The sequence below is a fragment of the Lithobates pipiens genome, unplaced genomic scaffold (genome assembly GCF_037356315.1).
Source record: "Lithobates pipiens isolate NorthernLeopardFrog02 unplaced genomic scaffold, aLitPip1_a1.2 Scaffold_19, whole genome shotgun sequence".
In the NCBI taxonomy this organism is placed as follows: Eukaryota; Metazoa; Chordata; class Amphibia; order Anura; family Ranidae; genus Lithobates; species Lithobates pipiens.
Genome location: NW_027507764.1, coordinates 333,899,524 through 333,917,584, shown reverse-complemented (window position 1 = coordinate 333,917,584; position 18,061 = coordinate 333,899,524). Strand labels below are relative to the sequence as shown.

At 46.1% G+C, this 18,061-nt stretch overlaps 2 protein-coding genes across 2 annotated transcripts in view; one reads left to right on the top strand and one right to left on the bottom strand.

Annotated features, from left to right (window-relative positions):
• LOC143996798 (cytochrome c oxidase subunit 4 isoform 1, mitochondrial-like) overlaps window positions 1-1,668 on the bottom strand; it is an 88,687-nt gene extending 87,019 nt beyond the window's left edge. Inside the window, exon 1 of the mRNA XM_077492072.1 lies at window positions 1,554-1,668. The gene's annotated coding sequence lies outside the window, so the exon portion shown is untranslated. The remainder of the gene's footprint in view (window positions 1-1,553) is intronic.
• Window positions 1,669-7,541: 5,873 nt separating this feature from the next.
• LOC143996796 (MARVEL domain-containing protein 3-like) overlaps window positions 7,542-18,061 on the top strand; it is a 168,942-nt gene continuing 158,422 nt past the window's right edge. Inside the window, exons 1-2 of the mRNA XM_077492067.1 lie at window positions 7,542-8,244; window positions 8,426-8,529. The gene's annotated coding sequence lies outside the window, so the exon portion shown is untranslated. The remainder of the gene's footprint in view (window positions 8,245-8,425; window positions 8,530-18,061) is intronic.

The window sequence follows — 18,061 nt, the reverse complement described above, 5'->3', positions numbered from 1 at the left end:
GCGGGGCCACACAGTGATGTACCCGGGTGAACCTGCTCCCCTCTGATGCACAGGCACTTCCTAATGGTTTCCCCATGGCATCAGAGGGGGGCGCGGGCCACCCGGGTATGTAAACGGGTGGCCCGCCCCCTCTGACTCCACGGGGAAACCATTGGTAAGTCCCTGTGCATAAGAGGGGGGCAGGGTCACCCGGGAAAGTCACTGTGTGCCCTGCCCTCAGTTATTTAAGAACTGTCACCTGCGACTAAAGCGACTGCATCCATACATGTATATGTAAATGTTATATCTTTGATAACTAAATAAAAATTATAAAAAAATAAATAAAAAAATACTGCCCTGAATATACTAGTGTGAAGGTTTGGTAAACACTATATTTTATACAATAAAAAATAGTTTAGTCATGATCCTGCATTACAATGTTACTTGAACCATACAGGCACAGACACACAGAAGATTTAAGCCTTTAGCGGGTACATGAGATAAAAGTGTACTCAAAAGCAGTAGTAGTTGTTGCAAACAAATAAATACAGTAAAATGTGGCACCATAAAACCTGTGCTGCTAATTGGTAACTGTAGGCAAACTTTTAACTGATCATTTGTCTGGGTGTCAGGACTGCACCTCACACATTTAAATGTTTTAAAGTCATCTGACTTGTGTACATGAATCATGTATGGGAGGTTCAATATGGAAATAGGTCTCATTATTGCTGTGCACTGTGTCACGTAGCCTTACTTCCTTTTCTCACCCAGGGAAGACAGTAAATCTGTACTTATCACAGTCAGTGTAGCCATATCTGCACAAGCCCATCTCTATCTCTTGTGACCTCTAGTAAATATTCTGGGCTAACATGGACACAGTTTAAAAAAAAGACAGCAAAACCTCTTTAAAAAAAAATTATGTTAACGTTATCACTGCTGCAGGATTTTCTGCACCACACCTGAATTCCACTGAAACTACCAAAAAGTAACTTGTATGTTCAGAAATGACCAATTTCTCTATAATTATATCTGGTGATATGCAAGGCATAAAAATTGCAAAAAAAAGATATAAAATCTATATTAAAAACTAATAATTGCAATATCCTAAAGTGATTTAAATATTATCTGCCTTGAAACAAAAATGAATATACACAGTGTATTTAAAGCAAAATCTCTTTTAAAAAATAAATAAAAAAAGCTAAACCTGTAGCTCACGACGCTTGCAGGCTTTTCTGTTCTGAGCAGGTGCTTCTCATTGATACTGCCTATAAGTTTTGACTTTGATGCACTACAGTGCCCTTACTTAATGCACCTAGAAAACTAGCAATTTAATCAGCACAGATTAAAAGAGCAAACTGTAACCCAATATAACGTAACACAAAAAAATATTATGTACAAACCAACATGTTTATAAAAGATGTAGATATTTTCCTGGAAATTAGAATTTGCAAAGTTTTTGGTGTGTTTTTATAAGTATGCATATGATAGTGTGTGCAGCTATTTTTTTCCAAAACTAGCTTTATGTGAAGTTTTTTAAGCTGCATTATGTTTCAAGAGGAAGGATCACATCTTACCTTTGTATTGTGAACGTGCCTCAGTCTGTCCTCTGTATGGTGCTGCAATCATGCGAGCCTTGTATATATAGTAGCTCAAACAGAAAGTAGGTGTAATTGGCTCAAGGCCAGCTCAGTCTCCGCATTAGGAAGTCATTCAAAGACAAGCAGCTGAGCCTGCAGGATGTAATAGTCTGAATGGTCCAGAACGCTGTTTAATGAATTACCAATAATTTAAAAAGATACCCCCCCCCCCCATTTTTCTTTATTGAATTAGATGAAGAACGTCACTTCTGTTGCTATGTCATTCCTGCACAGTTCATGGATTGCAAACAGTATATTTCTTATGCCCCTTACACACGATCTGACTTTCCGACAACAAAACCGTTGATTTTTGTTGGAAGGATGTTGACTCCAACTTGTCTTGCATACACATGGTCACACAAATGTTGGCCAACAATTACGAACGTGGGAACATGGTGACGTACAAGACATACGACGAGCTGAGAGAAAGGAAATTTAATAGCCAGTACGGCTCCTTCTCCTTGATTCCGAGCATGAACTTTTGTGCGTCGGACTTGTGTACACACGATCAGAAATTCTGACAACAAAGTTTTGTTGGCGGAAAATTTCAGAACCTGCTATCAAACATTTGTTGGCGGAAAGTCCGACAGCAAATGTTCGATGGAGCATACACACGGTCGGATTTTCCGACAACAAGCTCACATCCAACATTTCCCATTGGAAAATCCGATAGTGTGTACGCGGCATAAGATATGCTCAGTAAATAACACATATTAAAACAGTTGTAAAGTATTATTTTTTTTTACTAAAATAATAAACATGTTATACTTACCTGCTCTATTCAATGATATTGCACATAGCAACCCCAAACATTCTCTTCTGGCGTCCCCCGCCGGTGCTTTCAGCTCTGCCTGTACTGTGTGTGCCACCATAGGAAACAACTTTGGTAAGGGGGCACAAGTGCGAGCGCACTTCTGAGCTCTGCTGTGTGCCTTGACCACATACCCCATTCCCACCTCACAGAATTTGATTGGTAGCCGCAGGAGCCAATGGCACTGTGTCCTGTGAGAAAAGGAACACCAACCAGTGCTGCTGCAGATGGGCACAGCACTGGATTGAGATAGGACTCAGATAAGTATATAGCCCAATTTAAAGAGAGATCCCCCACACCTTCTCAACCTTCTGTGAGAAAATGGCAAGAATTTGTAATAGAGTGTACATAAACAAGTACACTCACCTATGCCCATGATGCCTCTCTCTCTTGAGATTCTCTTTTCAGGCTGCCTCTTTGCAGCCGGTATCCATGGGCATCGCCATTTTGAAATTACATGTCCTCCTGCACATGCATGGAAAGAAGTGCATGAAGTCATGTGCCTCATCTTTCACATGCACCATATGACATTACACTCATCTGCTTAAGAAAGAAAATATATGCAGTGTATGTAGCACTACCCCTGTAGGAGTTACTGAAGTCAGAATAACCCACTTCTGCACAGACAGTCACACAGTGTTTCCTTCTTTTATCTGGACGCAGAAATCAGTCTTTGGCTTGTTTTGTAGTTTTATTAGGGGATGATAACTTCACTTGGATGGGGTAAGGGATTATGTGATGCCCTGTGTGACAACAATACAACTTCAAGGACACTTCCCCCCTCTTCTTCTTTCAACCTGCACAAACTGTGTTCCTCTTTCTGCAGCTTCTGCTGGTACACTCATGGGGGAACCGACAGGCTTTTGTCAGTTCAGCAACAGCCCATTACGGGCAGGAACTCCCAATCCATTAAAGCAACACTGAAGGAGTGAACAGCATATCACATTACCTTCTGCTTCCCTGTGGCCACTGATCCCAGTTCCACTTGCTTGCAGGAAATGCTAGCCTGCCTGGCTGCCACCAGCCGCTCCTGGCTGCTTTTCTCTCCCCAGTCCTCCTGACTGACACACATGGAGATTCCCCAGGGCAAGGTTCGATGAAGACTTAGCACACCGATGTCTTCAAGAGAGCACTGCTACAGCTGGAAGTCTCATGCCTTGTCTGTCCCTACACTGTGCTGATCTAGTCACTGTCTCCTGTGGTGGGATCCTTCCAGCCCACCCTCCCGAGCTCCAGCCTGAGGTAAACCCCCCACCCCAGTAAAGGGTCCCACAAGGGCCACCAACAGCCTCTCTCAGCACTGCTTCTCCATCTTCCACCCGAACTCCCTGCTGGCATGGCTCCCATCTATTTATAGGGGTTGCAAAGTCAGTAGGTTTTTTTTTATTTTAATGCATTCTAAGAATTAAGATAAAAAGCCTTCTGTGTGCAGCAGCCCCCCTCAGCTCCCCTAATACTTACCTGTGCTCCATCTCTATCCAGTGATGTCCATGAGTGTCTTAGCCCTCCTGATTGACTGAGACACATCAATGGTGCCATTGGCTCCCCCTGCTGTCAAAGTCAGTTAGCCAATCAGTAGGGAGAGGGGGTGGGCCGAACCATAGCTCCCTGTCTGAATGGACACATGGAGCTGCAGCTCCGCTTGGGTGCCCCCACAGCAAGCAGCTTGCTGTTTGCAGGAGAGAGGGGCCAGGAGCACAGAAGAGGCACCTGAGAAAAGGAGGATCAGGGCTGCTCTGTGCAAATCCACTGCACAGGGCAGGTAAGTATGACATATGTATTATTTTAACAAACAGAATAGGAAAAGTTGCGCTTCTAATATAAAAAATATATAATAGTGACAGCAGCTAGCATCAACAATCTTAGTGAAATTGAGCAACAAACCGTGAAAAAATACAGTACATCGCTAATAACTAATACCGTGATACTAAAATCAAGATGATCTGTGTACCCACAAAAAAAAGACTATTTTTTGGAACAAACAGTACTATGACAAATGTAACTAATTTTATAAAGGGGAAAGAAAAAAAGAAAATATATTATACCCAAACAGTAATAATATATCCAACAGTGGTTGGAAAGTGTGTCTTCATATATTTATATAAACAATCCGTGGATGCATATGAAAAATTGTTTATTCCCTTATAGAGGGTAAGGTCTTTCTATAAAAAATAGGGAGTCCTGTCTCTTTAACAAGCCAGTGCACCAGAAAGCCGGTTTTCATCCATATGTCATCACTGGCAACCCATATTGCAGATAGTAAACAAATAAGGTACGCTTACCCCACACGATGGACACACACACTGTACAGTGGTGAGTCAAATAAGCATATGGATCCCTCCGTCCCGTAGGTCCTCTGTCAGGGACGCTGACACTCTGGAGACACACTTAGATCGCATTCCAAACCAACTGGTAATGGCTGCTTGCTATCGCTAATCTTCAGGAGGATAATCCAAACCAGGAAGAAACACCTGGTCTCAGGATCAGTCGGTGTATGGAACTCTCAATTGTGTATAGTGGCAGGTTTTCAATCATAAAGTAGAGAAAAAAAAGGGAAAAAAGGCTTCCGCATAGTGCATGAATCAAATTATAAAGAAAAGAGTCATTTATTAAAATATGAATTACAGAACTGGATAAAAATGATAAGTCCATAGACAAATCACAAAAAAGCAAAGCGTGGTAACAAGAAATAAAGACTCAAAAACCCGACATGTTTCAGACCAAAGGCCTTCCATTGAGGCATCTTTATTATTTTAATAGAAAAAACAATAGACTTTACAATCACTTTAAGGGCTTCTTTGGTTTCCTGACAGGCCCCAACCTTGGGATTGGCCAAAGGCCCCTAAATATTCAAGGCAACCCCTCCTAGCATCCGCCCACTATTTTCAAGAACTTTCTCCCATATTCAAGAAATGGGAGGAGGCACCAGAGAGCTGCCAAGATGAGTAATCCAGCCCTGGCCTCTAATAACCCTGACCCAGATTCAATGACTCAGGTTTATCCCAGAGCCAGATTATACCAACATTTCTAGTTGCACACACTAGAGGGTGCTACACTCACCTCTCTCTAAAAATCCTCCTGTGCCCATAAGAAAAACAGGGGGAGGGGAAAAGGAAACAAACTTGTAAAGGGCTATGTACAGTATGTACAAACAAATGAATATCAAAAATAGCATTTTTTCAAAAAAAAAAAAAAAAAAAAAACACACATCACATATGTACATCCTGAGTAAAGAGCCCTGAAGCTAGCAAAGATTATGAACATATGTACAAGTTTACCAGAGCACTTCCCCCTAAAGGGAAGCCCTCCCAGGATCACTGTGAGGATAACAGGAACAGTCCCACAGTCCAGAAAAAAGGAGGTGGACAGCCGTTCATAACAAACCAGCAGGAGACAGAAAGGAAATACAGTCCTCAAACTAACTTTTATAACTTAACTGTACATTCTGTCAGCAGGGGGTTATGATCCCGCTGGCTGAAACAAAACACTTTTTTTTCTCTCCAAGTGTCTTTGAAAGGAGGAGCATGAGGATGGCTCATCCCAGGCTCCACTCCCTCTGGATATCCTTGAACCTGGCCCAAGCGTCTTTGTTGTGAGGTCCCCTCTGGTGTTTGAGAACATGCAAGTAGTCCCAGATGAGTGCCCCTTTACAGTTGGTGCGGAAGACCTCAATGATGTCCATGACATCTTGTGGAACATACAGAAAGTCCAATCCCCACTCCAGAGCAGTCCTTCTCTACATCTCCCTCTGAAACTGGGAGAACCTGGGGAGTTCCCTGGTCTTTCCTTTTCCTGGAAGGACACAGGCCTGTGGAGACCGGGTAATCCATATTTTGTAGGCCGTGTCCTGTGTCTGTAAACTGCCCCTGGTGATAGCTGGCTCTGGCTGGGACAGGGATGGTGCAGGGGTACAACAGGATTGTTTTAGTGGACCTGTTAGCTGTTTGTCCGTGCAGGTGGATGTGGGCTGTTGCTGCTCCTCTGCTGCCCACTCTGCCTCTTCAGGGGTAATGTAAATCAAGAAAGAAGGGTCTGGTGTCACCAGTAACATACCTCCACCCCTAAATATGTTTAGCAATTACTGACATTCACATTTATGTTACAGCTAATATTCATTATGGACACTGTGAGACCCAAAGGGATACACACCTTGTACCCATGCCATGTTCACTCTCCAGTTGTCCCCCGGTGGAGTTTTGTTGGTTCCACCTCTTCAGCTCCCGGGCTAGACATCTGTCGCTGCTGTCCTCTAGGAATTCAGCTTTTGGTATCTTGGTCTTGCCAATTAGTAAGTATGGGGTCCTACTCTAAAGCCCCTCTTAGCATTTGTCAATACAATTATTACTGTGACATACATCTTTTCTGTCTATTTCCACTTTAGATACACCACACACACACACTCCTGAAGAAGTGAACTGTGCCTCATGAAACGCGTCGAGTTTTTAGATGCTTGTGTACTATTTTACTTGTATAATTGCAATTATATTCTATGTGCGTCACCATATCAGCTTGGCATTTGTATTTATGCTATTCATGTATGTATCATAATTTTTTAATAAATATTCTGATTGTGTTTACTCCTGCTATGTTCATTGACCAAACTGTGCTCACCTCATTTAAAGTCCCAGTGCGAATTTCTGTGTTTTTTTGCTTCAGGAGTAATGGACCTCTCACCCTGCTCTCCCCTGGGCAGGGGCAGATCCAGGGGGGGGCAACGGGGCAATTGCCACCCCCGAGAAATTTGTTGTGGGCCGGGCGGAGGAGAGAGCGGGTTGCTCCGCGAGTGGAGGAAAGAGCAGGTGGCTCTGCAAGTGGAGGAGATAGCGGGCGGCTCTGAGTCTGTGAGTGGAGGAGATAGCGGGCGGCTCTGAGTCTGTGAGTGGAGGAGATAGCGGGCAGCTCTGTGAGTGGAGGAGATAGCGGGCAGCTCTGTGAGTGGAGAAGATAGCGGGCGGCTCTGTGAGTGGAGGAGATAGCGGGCGGCTCTGTGAGTGGAGGAGATAGCGGGCGGCTCTGTGTCTGTGAGTGGAGGAGATAGCGGGCGGCTCTGTGAGTGGAGGAGATAGCGGGCTGCTCCGCGAGTGGAGGAAAGAGCAGGCGGCTCTGTGAGTGGAGGAGAGTGCGGGCAACTCCGTGGGGAGGATGACAGAGCGGGCAGACTGTGTGGCTCGGTTTGTGGGCAAGTGAGAGCAGGCTAGGTGTGAGTGGTCAGCTGGCCAATCAACGAGCCGGCGGGCAGGGGAGAAGAGAGATGACATCATCTCTCACCGCCCCCGAATCCCTGCAGTAACGTCCGCCCTCACTGTGCAGGCAGCGTGGGCGGCAGAGAGATTACATTATATCTCTGCTGCCTGGCTCTGGGACAAAGAAGCAAGAGACAAGCAAAGCACCACCTTAGCAGGCACGTGACAATCCGCAAGGTGTGGCAGGTGACATGGCAAGTGACAATCTACATCTGGTGGCAGGTGACGTGGCCGCATCTGGTGGCAGGTGACGTGGCAAGTGACAACCTGCATTTGGTGGCAGGTGATGTGGCAAGTGACAACCCGCATCTGGTGGCAGGTGACGTGGCAAGTGACAATCCACATCTGGTGGCAGGTGACGTGGCAAGTGACAATCCTCATATGGTGGCAGGTGACGTGGCAAGTGACAATCTGCATCTGGTGGCAGGTGACGTGGCAAGTGAAAATCCACAAAGGTGGGGCAGGTGACGTGGCAAGTGACATTCCGCAAGGTGTGGCAGGTGACGTGGCAAGTGATAATCCGTCTCTGGTGGCAGGTGTCGTGGCAAGTGACAATCTCCACATCTGGTGGCAGGTGTTGTGGCAAGTGATGATCCGTAAAGGTGTGGCAAGTGACCTTCCGCAAGGTGTGGCAGGTGATGTGGCAAGTGACAATCCGAAATGTGTGGCAGGTGACGTGGCAAGTGACAATCCGCAATGTGTGGCAGGTGACGTGGCAGGTGACGTGGCAAGTGACAATCCACATCTGGTGGCAGGTGACCGTAGCAAGTGACAATCCGCAAAGGTGTGGCAGGTGACGTGACAAGTAAAATCCCGCAAGGTGTGGCAGGTGACAATCCACAACTGATTCTGCATTATGGTGAGTTGAATGATTTCATTTTATATTACAATGTAATAATAGAAATAATGTGCTTAAATCATCCTGACACCATAACAACCATGGTGCCTGGATGATTGAAGCGCCAACACCAGCCATTTCCCAGATAAATTGCCTGCAAAAAAAAGTAGTATTTTCTGGCAGTGTTCCTCCCGAGACTAGACTCTGGATCCGCCCTGCCCCTGTGTATTACTACTGGCAGACTCTCAGCTTCTTAAACATCCCCCCAAGTCCACTCTTCTTCCGACTCGCTCTCTGGAGACCACTCAGCGTCCACTTCTAGGGGTCCAAACTCAGCCTCCAGTCTGGGAGACCCTCAATCTATTATACCAACACTGCCACTCCCCTCTGGCTCACCTACAGAAGTATGGTTCTCAACAGCTGTCTCCTTCCAGGTGGGGCTGACAGGGTGGACTTCAGCAGCTGGCTTCTCTGCTGGGATATCCTGAGCTGGGCTTGGATCTCTCACCTCTTGCTGTGGGTCTTCCTCCCTTGCACACTGAGCCCCTGCGATTCTCTGGCCTCTCCCACAAGAGTAGTGGCAGACGCCTAACCAACTGCAGGCCTGCACACCCCTCGCCCCTAAACTTCCTCCGGTCACCTGGGATTCCTCTCTCCACTCCATGCATAGTCCCGATGACATGTTGCCAGCATAGGTCACAGGCAGCAGGTTGCGGGGCATCAGAATGGTTAAAGGCTCTTTACAGTGCCCACACTTCAGCCAGGCTCTGACCCATTGATCATGTCGAGAGAGCGAATTCCCCTCAGTGCTCTAGCCGCACCCCTGTATCCTATCCACCATCCGGTATCAGCTGTCCGGTGCCTGTATATGCCTTACAAATGGGCCGCAGGGCTGTAGGTAACCTGCCATGATGAACTCCTCCTCGGCTCTCCTGTGCTGAACTCACTGGGTTCTGCAGGGTGGCTCCGCTCCCAAGCTTCCAGTCTGGTTGGGCCAGCAGTTCTGATAAGCAGGCCCGCTCCTATGCACTCTGTAACTCCTTCCCTTCCGAACTGAACTTTGCAGACACAGGCACCATCCATACAATTACTTCATATGCACTGGTATTTGCTGGACTTTTACAACATGCCCCTTGATTTCAGCCAGGGCTGAATAGCTGAGTGCAGACAACAATAAAAGTCTGTAGTGATCGCTAGGGGCAACAGTACATTCCATACTGATTTTAGCAGAATCTTGACAGTCTCTTACTGCAGCTATGGTTGCATAGCTGACAGACATTATCCCACATAATCCCACATAATTGGCTTACCCCGGTTGCTATGGGTAACAGTGGACACACCCATGCACTTTCACTGTTTTCAGCAGGATTTTCCAGCACACAGTCACTTTTCCCAGCCATGATCAGACAGCTGGATTGTAATTTATGGGCGTGATCACCCACCGTGGTTGCCACGGATGACAGCACAGAATACAGTTCTCACTAATCAAGACAGGCCCAGGTGTAGCACAAGTAGCTGTTACAGCCGCAGTTATGGCAACTGGGTATGCAGTATAGCTGGTTGGAAGCAACCTCTACGGGGTTGCTATGGACAATGGCACTTAAACACCACTTAGTCACAATTAGCAATGCATAGTCCCCGCCTTCCTGTCATTACTCCTCCTGAGGAATTTCAAGTGGCAAAGTGCAGCCTCCTGGCTCAATGGGTTCTAGTTGTTAGGGGCAATGGCCATGCAGGCTAATCCCAGAAACAATCCCCAAATATAGCACTACCCTCGTAGGAGTTACCTAAATATGCACCTAAATGAGGAGGGTACAGATCAGCTGGGAGTGAAGATGGCCAAAAATTTTGAGGGGTTTTAAAACTAGGTCACGGGGGTGAGGGCCCAGAGGTAGACATAGTCAGCACGGAACATATTCCAGAGGGTAGTATTGGGGGCATTAGTGTTAGGGTGACTAAAGCACATAAACCAAAGGTAAGTATATTAACAAGTCCTAGTTGCAATCTCGGAACACCCAATAAGAGGATAGTATGCGACCAGTCTACACTACGTGGCATGTTCACCAATGCCAGGAGCCTGGCAGACAAGATGGGTGAACTAGAGATACTGTTGTACAAGGAGGATTTGGATTTTGTGGGAATTTCAGAGACCTCCTTCAACAGCTCTAATGATTGGCTGGCAACCATTCAAGGGTATACCCTTTATCGCAGGGATAGAGATGGTAAAAAAGGGGGAGGGGTATGTCTATATATCAAGAATAATGTGAATGTGAGCGATGACAACACTAAGGGAGCTAGGGAGGAGGTGGAATCCTTATGGGTAGAGCTCCAAAGGGATGAAGCTAAGGGGAAAATATTACCGGGACTATGCTATAGCCCCCCTAACCTGAGGGAGGTGGGGGGAGACAGATCTCCTATCACAAGTTGGATTAACAGCAAGGATGGGCAGTGTTATCATAATGGGGGATTTTAATTATCCAGACATAGACTGGGTGGAGGGAACCACGCATTAGTCTAAGCCCTTGTACACACGGTCGGAGAATCCGTCGGAATGTGTCCTATCGGACCGTGTCGTCAGATAATCCGACTGTGTGTGGTATGCATCGGACTGATTCCGTCGGAATATCCGTCGGACCCAATTTTCCAACATGTTGGAAATATTTCCCGACCAACTGGGCCGATCGGACATAATCTGATCATGTGTAGAGAATTTTGATCGGACCAAGTGCCACGCATGCTCAGATCAAATTCCTACATCAAATCTATTGGCTACTAGCCTGAATGTAGTCCCATCGTAACAAAATTACGTCATCACGTTCTGAAAGATCAGATTTTTTCGCCAACTCTGTCCGACCGTGTGTATGCAACAGTTTTGGACAAGATCCGACGGACAAAATCCGACGGGCAAAATCCGACGGATTTGGTTGTGGAAATCTGCGACCGTGTGTACAGAGGCTAAGGCTCGCCAGTTCCTAAATGTCTTGCAGGACAATTTCATGGTTCAGATGGTAGACGCACCAACTAAAAATAAAGCGTTACTGGATATACCGCTTACCAACAATACAGACCTGATCATGGATGTGGAAATATGGGGCAATTTAGGAAACAGCAATCACAGGTCAATTGACTTTAATTTCAAAAGAGCCAACTTCCCTAAAATACAAACCTTGTTAGAAGGCATGAATTGGGATAAAATCTTAGGAACAAAGAACACAGAGGAGAGATGGGTTTGCTTTAAGAACATATTAAGTAAGGGCATTAGCCAATGCATCCCATTGGATAATACATTTAAAAGAGCGAACAAAAGTCCTGGATGGCTTAACTCCAATATAAAAATGCATATAAAATCAAAGGAGAAGGCCTTAAAAAAATACAAGGTTGAGGGATCATCATCAGCATTCAGCATTTATAAAGAATGCAACAAGAAATGCAAGGGTGCAATTAGGGTTTGTTTCCAAGATAGAACACAAAAGACACAAAGCGGTGGAGAGCAAAAAAAATATCAAGAAATTCTTTAACCACTTGCTTACTGGGCACTTAAACCCCCCTCAGTCCCAGACCAATTTTCAGCTTTCAGCGCTGATGCACTTTGAGTGACAATTGCGCGGTCATACAACACTGTACCCAAATGAAATTTTTATCATTTTTTTCCCACAAATAGAGCTTTCTTTTGGTGGTATTTAGTTACAGCTCGGAGTTTTATTTTTTGCTAAACAAACAAAAAAAGATGCAAAAAAAAAAAAAAAAATCATGTTTTAATAGTTTGTTATAAAATTTTGCAAACGGGTCCTTTTTCTCCTTCATTGAAGTGCGCTGATTAGGCGGCACTGATAGGCTGCATTGGTGGGCACTGATGGGCTGCATTGGTGGGCACTGATGGGCTGCATTGGTGGGCACTGATAGGCTGCACTGGTGGGCACTGATAGGCATAGTTAAGGCGGCACTAATAGGCACAGATAAGGCGGCACCGATGGGCACAGATAAGGCGGCACTGATGGGCAAAGATGGGCACAGATAAGATGGCACGGATGGGTGGCACGGATAAGTGGCACGGATGGGTGGCACGGATGGGCACTGATAGGTACCACAGATAGATGGGACTGATGGGCACTGATAGGTGGCACTGATAGGTGGCTCTGATAGGTGGCACTGCTGGGCACTGATGGGCGGCACTGCTGGGCACTGATGGGCGGCACTGCTGGGCACTGATGGGCGGCACTGGGGTGCAGCACCTTTGAGGCAGATTTTGGGTGGCACTGTGGGTGGCACTGCTGGGTGGCACTGTGGGTGGCACTGTGGGCACTGCTGGGTGGCACTGTGGGCACTGCTGGGTGGCACTGTGGGCACTATGGGCACTGCTGGGTGGCACTGACAGGGGGCACTTACTTTATTTCAGGATGGCACTGCGGGTGGCAGGTGGGCACTGGCAGGGGGCAGGTGTCCGTTTGAATTGCTGGCCGTGATCGGGACTGATGTCCCGAACACGGCCGCCGGCGATCGGCTTTTTTTTTTTTCTCCTCGCGCTGTCAGCGCGAGGAGGAATACTAGCCGATTACCGGCTCCGTTTTATCACATGATCAGCTGTCATTGGCTGACAGCTGATCACGTGATAAGGGGTCGGGATCGACCCCTTACACGGATCGGTGATCAGGCGAGTCTCACGGACTCGCCGATCACAGAGCGTGCCGCGCGCGCCCCTCAGGGGGCGCGCAGGCCGCTCGTAACCGGGACCACGTCAATAGACGTAGTCCCGGAAATGTGGGTCCGCGCTGTTGCCGTCATTTTGCAATAGCGCGGATCCCAAGTGGTTAAGTATGTAAACAGTAAAAAAGGAAGGACAGACCATACTGGCCCCATAAAGAATGAGGAATGACATCTGGTTACAAAGGATGGAGAGATGGTGAAGGTATTAAATGTATTCTTCTCCTCAGTCTTCACAAGGGAATCGGGAGGCTTCAGTAACCATTTTGCTGCCCTTTGACCAGAGCACATCTTGCGATTTGGCACAGCGTTGCTTTAACTGATAATTGCGTGGTCATGCGACATGGCTCCCAAACAAAATTGATGTCTTTTTTTCCCCCACAAATAGAGCTTTCTTTTGGTGGTATTTGACATTGAAAAATTTGAAATATTTGAAAAAAATGCATTATTTTTGACATTTTGCTATAATATATAAATATATATATATATATATATATATATATATATATATATATATATATATAAAATAAAAAATATATAAAAAAACTATTTTTTTCCACAGTTTAGGCCAATACGTATTCTACATATTTTTGATAAAAAAATTTAAAATAAAAATCACAATAAGCCTTTATTGATTGGTTTGCGCAAATCTACAGTATTTACCTTCAAAGAGGATTTGAGTTGCCATCTAGATAAAGGAAGGCCCATACATGTGGTGTATCTGGATTTTGCAAAAGCATTTGACACAGTTCCCAATAAACGTTTACTGTACAAAATAAGGTCCATTGCCATGGACCATAGGGTGAGTACATGGATTGAAAACTGGCTAGAAGGGAGAGTTCAGAGGGTAGTGATAAATGGGGAGTATTTAGAATGGTCAGAGGTGGGTAGGGTTCTGTGCTGGGACCAATCCTATTTAATTTGTTCATAAACGACCTGGAGGATGGGGTAAACAGTTTAATCTCTATATTTGCAGACATACTAAGCTAAGCAGGGCAATAACTTCTCTGCAGGATGTGGAAACCTTGCAAAAAGATCTGAACAAATTAATGGGGTGGGCAACTACATGGCAAATGAGGTTTAATGTATAAAAAAGGAAAATAATGCATTTGGGTGGCAAAAATATCAATGCAATCTCTGGGGGTCCTAGTAGATGATAGGTTTAGCAATGGCATGCAATGCCAAACTGCTGCTAAGTAAGCAAACAGAATATTGGCATGCATTAAAAAGGGGATCAACTCAAGAGATAAAATGATAATTCTCCCACTCTACAAGACTCTGGTCCGACCACAACATACGGGGGTATACAATATATTACTGACATATAATCACACACATAGATTGGACTTGATGGACTTGTGTCTTTTTCAACCTCACCTACTATGTAAATGGAGTTGTTGAAGTTAGGGTTTCCCAGTGTTGCACAGCCAGTCACACAGCATTTCCTTTATTTAATAAGGACACATAAATCAGTCTTTGGCTGATTTGTAGTTTTATCAGGGGATAATAACTTGGATGGGGTAGGGAATTATGGGATGCCCAATGTGACAACAATACAATTTCTGGGACACTTTCTCCCTGTTTACAGATTCCTCTTCTTCCTTCCACCTGCACAAACTTTTGTCAGTTCAGCAACAGCCCTTTACAGGCAGGAAGGCTGGGTTCACACTGGTACGACACGACAGTCATATGACTTTGGATCCGACTTTGCCCTGCAATTTGAAGTCTAACTTCCATCCGAGTTCAATGAATGGGGATCCGACTTTGATCCCGGCATTACCCGGCCCTTTGAGTCTGGTATGAATCTTTAGGGGAAACTCCACACCAAATAAAAAAAAAGGCATACCTTCAGTCTGGTATGGATTTTAAGGAGAACCCCCACGCCAAAAAAAAGGCGTGGGGTCCCCCTCAAATTCCATACCAGACCCTTAACCGAGCACGGAAGGTCAGGAAAGCGGGTGGGATGATCGAGCATCCCCCTCCTGGACCATACCATGCCACATGCCCACAACATGGTGGGTGGGTGCTTTGTTGGTGGGGACAAGGGCCTCTTCCCAACAACCCTGGCCATTGATTGTCGGGGTCTGCAGGCGGGGGGCTTATCGGAGTCTGGAAGCCCCCTTTAACAAGATCCTGGCCCCCACCCTATGTGAATAAGTATGGGGTACATTTTAACCCTACCCATTCACCTAAAAAAACTGTCAAAAATAAAAACAGCACACAGATTCTTGACAAAGTAATTTATTAAAGCAGCTTCAGCGCCTCTTCCAATTTCTTCTCACTCTGGCGATATCTTCATCCTCCGGTTCTTCTCCTTCCGCTGATGATATCTTCCTCCGGTTCTTCATCCTTTGCCGATGTCGTTTTCTGCTGCCGGTTCTCCTCTCCTTCTGTTCTTCCTCCGATGTTCTCTCAACACTCCCTCCCGCTGTAATGTTGGGTCCGCCGTGTGCCATTATGGGGCATGGCCACCCAGTGACATCATCCGGAGGCTCCACCTATTGTGATGTCAATACCCGGGGCATGATGGGGCACAAGGGGTGGGGCCTTCAGATGATGTCACTGGATGGCCACACCCCATGGCTATATAAGTAATGGCACATGGAAAACCAAGCATTACAGCGGGAAAGAGCATCGAGAGAACATAGGAGGAAGAACAGAAGGAGAAGACAGCAGAGGGAGGAGAACTGGCAGAGGGAGAAGACAGTGGAGAGAGGAGAACCGGCAGCAGAAGAAGACATCAGCAGAGGATGAAGAACCAGAGGAAGATGTCATCAGTGGAGGGAGAAGAGAAGGAGAAGACAGTGGAGAGAGGAGACCCGGCAGAGGGAGAAGACAGTGGAGGGGGGAGAACCGGCAGAGGGAGAAGACAGGGGAGAGTGGAGAACTGGCAACAGAAGAAGACATCAGCGGAGGCAAAAGAACCAGAGGAAGTTGTCATCAGCAGTGGGATAGGAACCGGAGGATGAAGACATTGTCGGAGGGAGAAGAAAATCTGAGCTGTTTTAATAAATGACTTTGTCAAAAACATGTGTGCTAACATAGGGTCGGGGGCTAGGATCTGCAAAGCACCCCCCCTTTTCCCGTGTTGAGGGCTTGTGGCCTGGTATGGTTCAGATAAGGGTCAGGCATGGTCTTGGAGGGAGAACCCTATGCTTTTTTTTTTTTTATTATTTGGCATGGGGTTCCCATTCAAGATCCTCAGAGTACAAGTCTCATGCCAAAGTCAGATCAGTTAAGATGATGATCCGACTTTGATTCAACTTCAATGAAATTCAGTGGGTTGAAGTAGGACCAAAGTCGGACCAAAGTAGTGCAGGAACCTTTTTAAAAGTCGGACCAACTTGTGTTAGACCAGTTACAACGGCTCTCATAGGGAACCATTGATGTATACACCTCATTCGACATGTGCTCCCAATGTTGGAGTGCTTGTCGTACCAGCGCGAACCCAGCCGAACTCTCAGTCTCTTGGCAAAGCAATATTTAGGAAGGTAACAGCATATGACATCATCTTCTGCTTCCCTGTGGTCACTGATCCCAGTTACACTGCTTGCAGAAAATGCTAGCCCGCCTGGCTGCTTTTCTCTCCCCAGTCCTCCTGAGTCCTGACTGACATACACATGGAGATTCCCCAGGGCAAGGTTTAATAAAGACTTCAAGAGAGCACTGCTACAGCTGGCAGTCTCTCCCCTTGTCTGTCCCTGCACCATGCTGATCTGCTCACTCTATTCTTGCTTTCTTCACTGCCTCTCTGTCTTAAATCCCTCCTACAGCTTCCTGTGGTGGGATCGTTCCAGGCAGGGCCGTCTTTAATATTGATTGGACCCTGGGCAAAATTTTTCTTAGGGCCCCCCTCCCCCCATGCAATTTTGCTCTCCACCTTCTCTTAGACACGCAATAAATAGCAGCTAGACTTAAAATCAGTTGTATCAGTTGTATCAAGATGCTGTATCAGATCAGGCAGCGATTGCAATTGGTTGCCAGAGGTTACAGCATATCATTACTGCTTACTGGCTGGTTACAGCACACATTACGGCTCACTGATTAGTTGCTAGAGGTTACAGCACATTTCTGCTTATTGATTGGCTGCTAGAGATTACTGTACAGTAATACTGCTCACTGGTTGCTATAGGCTACAGCACATCTTCTCCTCACTGCAGGGGGGCATGATATACTTATGAATGCTGCCTTTATTTACATATCAATGCAGTTGGCCTCAGCTATTTACATATGCATGTCACTGCTATTTACATATGAATGCCAGTATTTACATGTAAACACAGGTCTGCAGGTGAGTCATCTGTACACAACAATAGGGCAGAGCTGGGCAGCATTAGTAGCAGCACAGGACTAAATCTTCAAGGGACAAGGGAATGTAAACTGGGATAGTTGGCAAGTATGAGGCAGCTGCTTTGGGCCCCACAACAATGACAGGGCCCAGGGCAGCTGCCCCTTTTGCCCTGCCTTAAAGACAGCCCTGGTTCCAGGCCAGCCTCCCGAGCTCCAGCCCAAGGTAAACCCCCCCTTCTTTTAAGGGGTCCCTCAAGGACCGCCAACAGCTTCCCTCAGCACTGCTTCTCCATCTTCCACCAGAGAGCTGCCAGGATGAGTCATCCAGCCATGGCCTCTAATAATCTTGACCCAGATTCAATGAGTTAGGTTTATCCCAAGGCTAGACTATATTTTGCCTATGCTAAAACTTCTAGTAGCACACACTAGAAGGTGCTACATATATATACAGTACATCATATATTACATATATTTTTCCTTTTTTCCACAAAAAAGGGTAATGTAACAGGTGTGTTTGCCAGGTTCACTATATGATGCACAAGGGTTTAGGCAGACTACTACT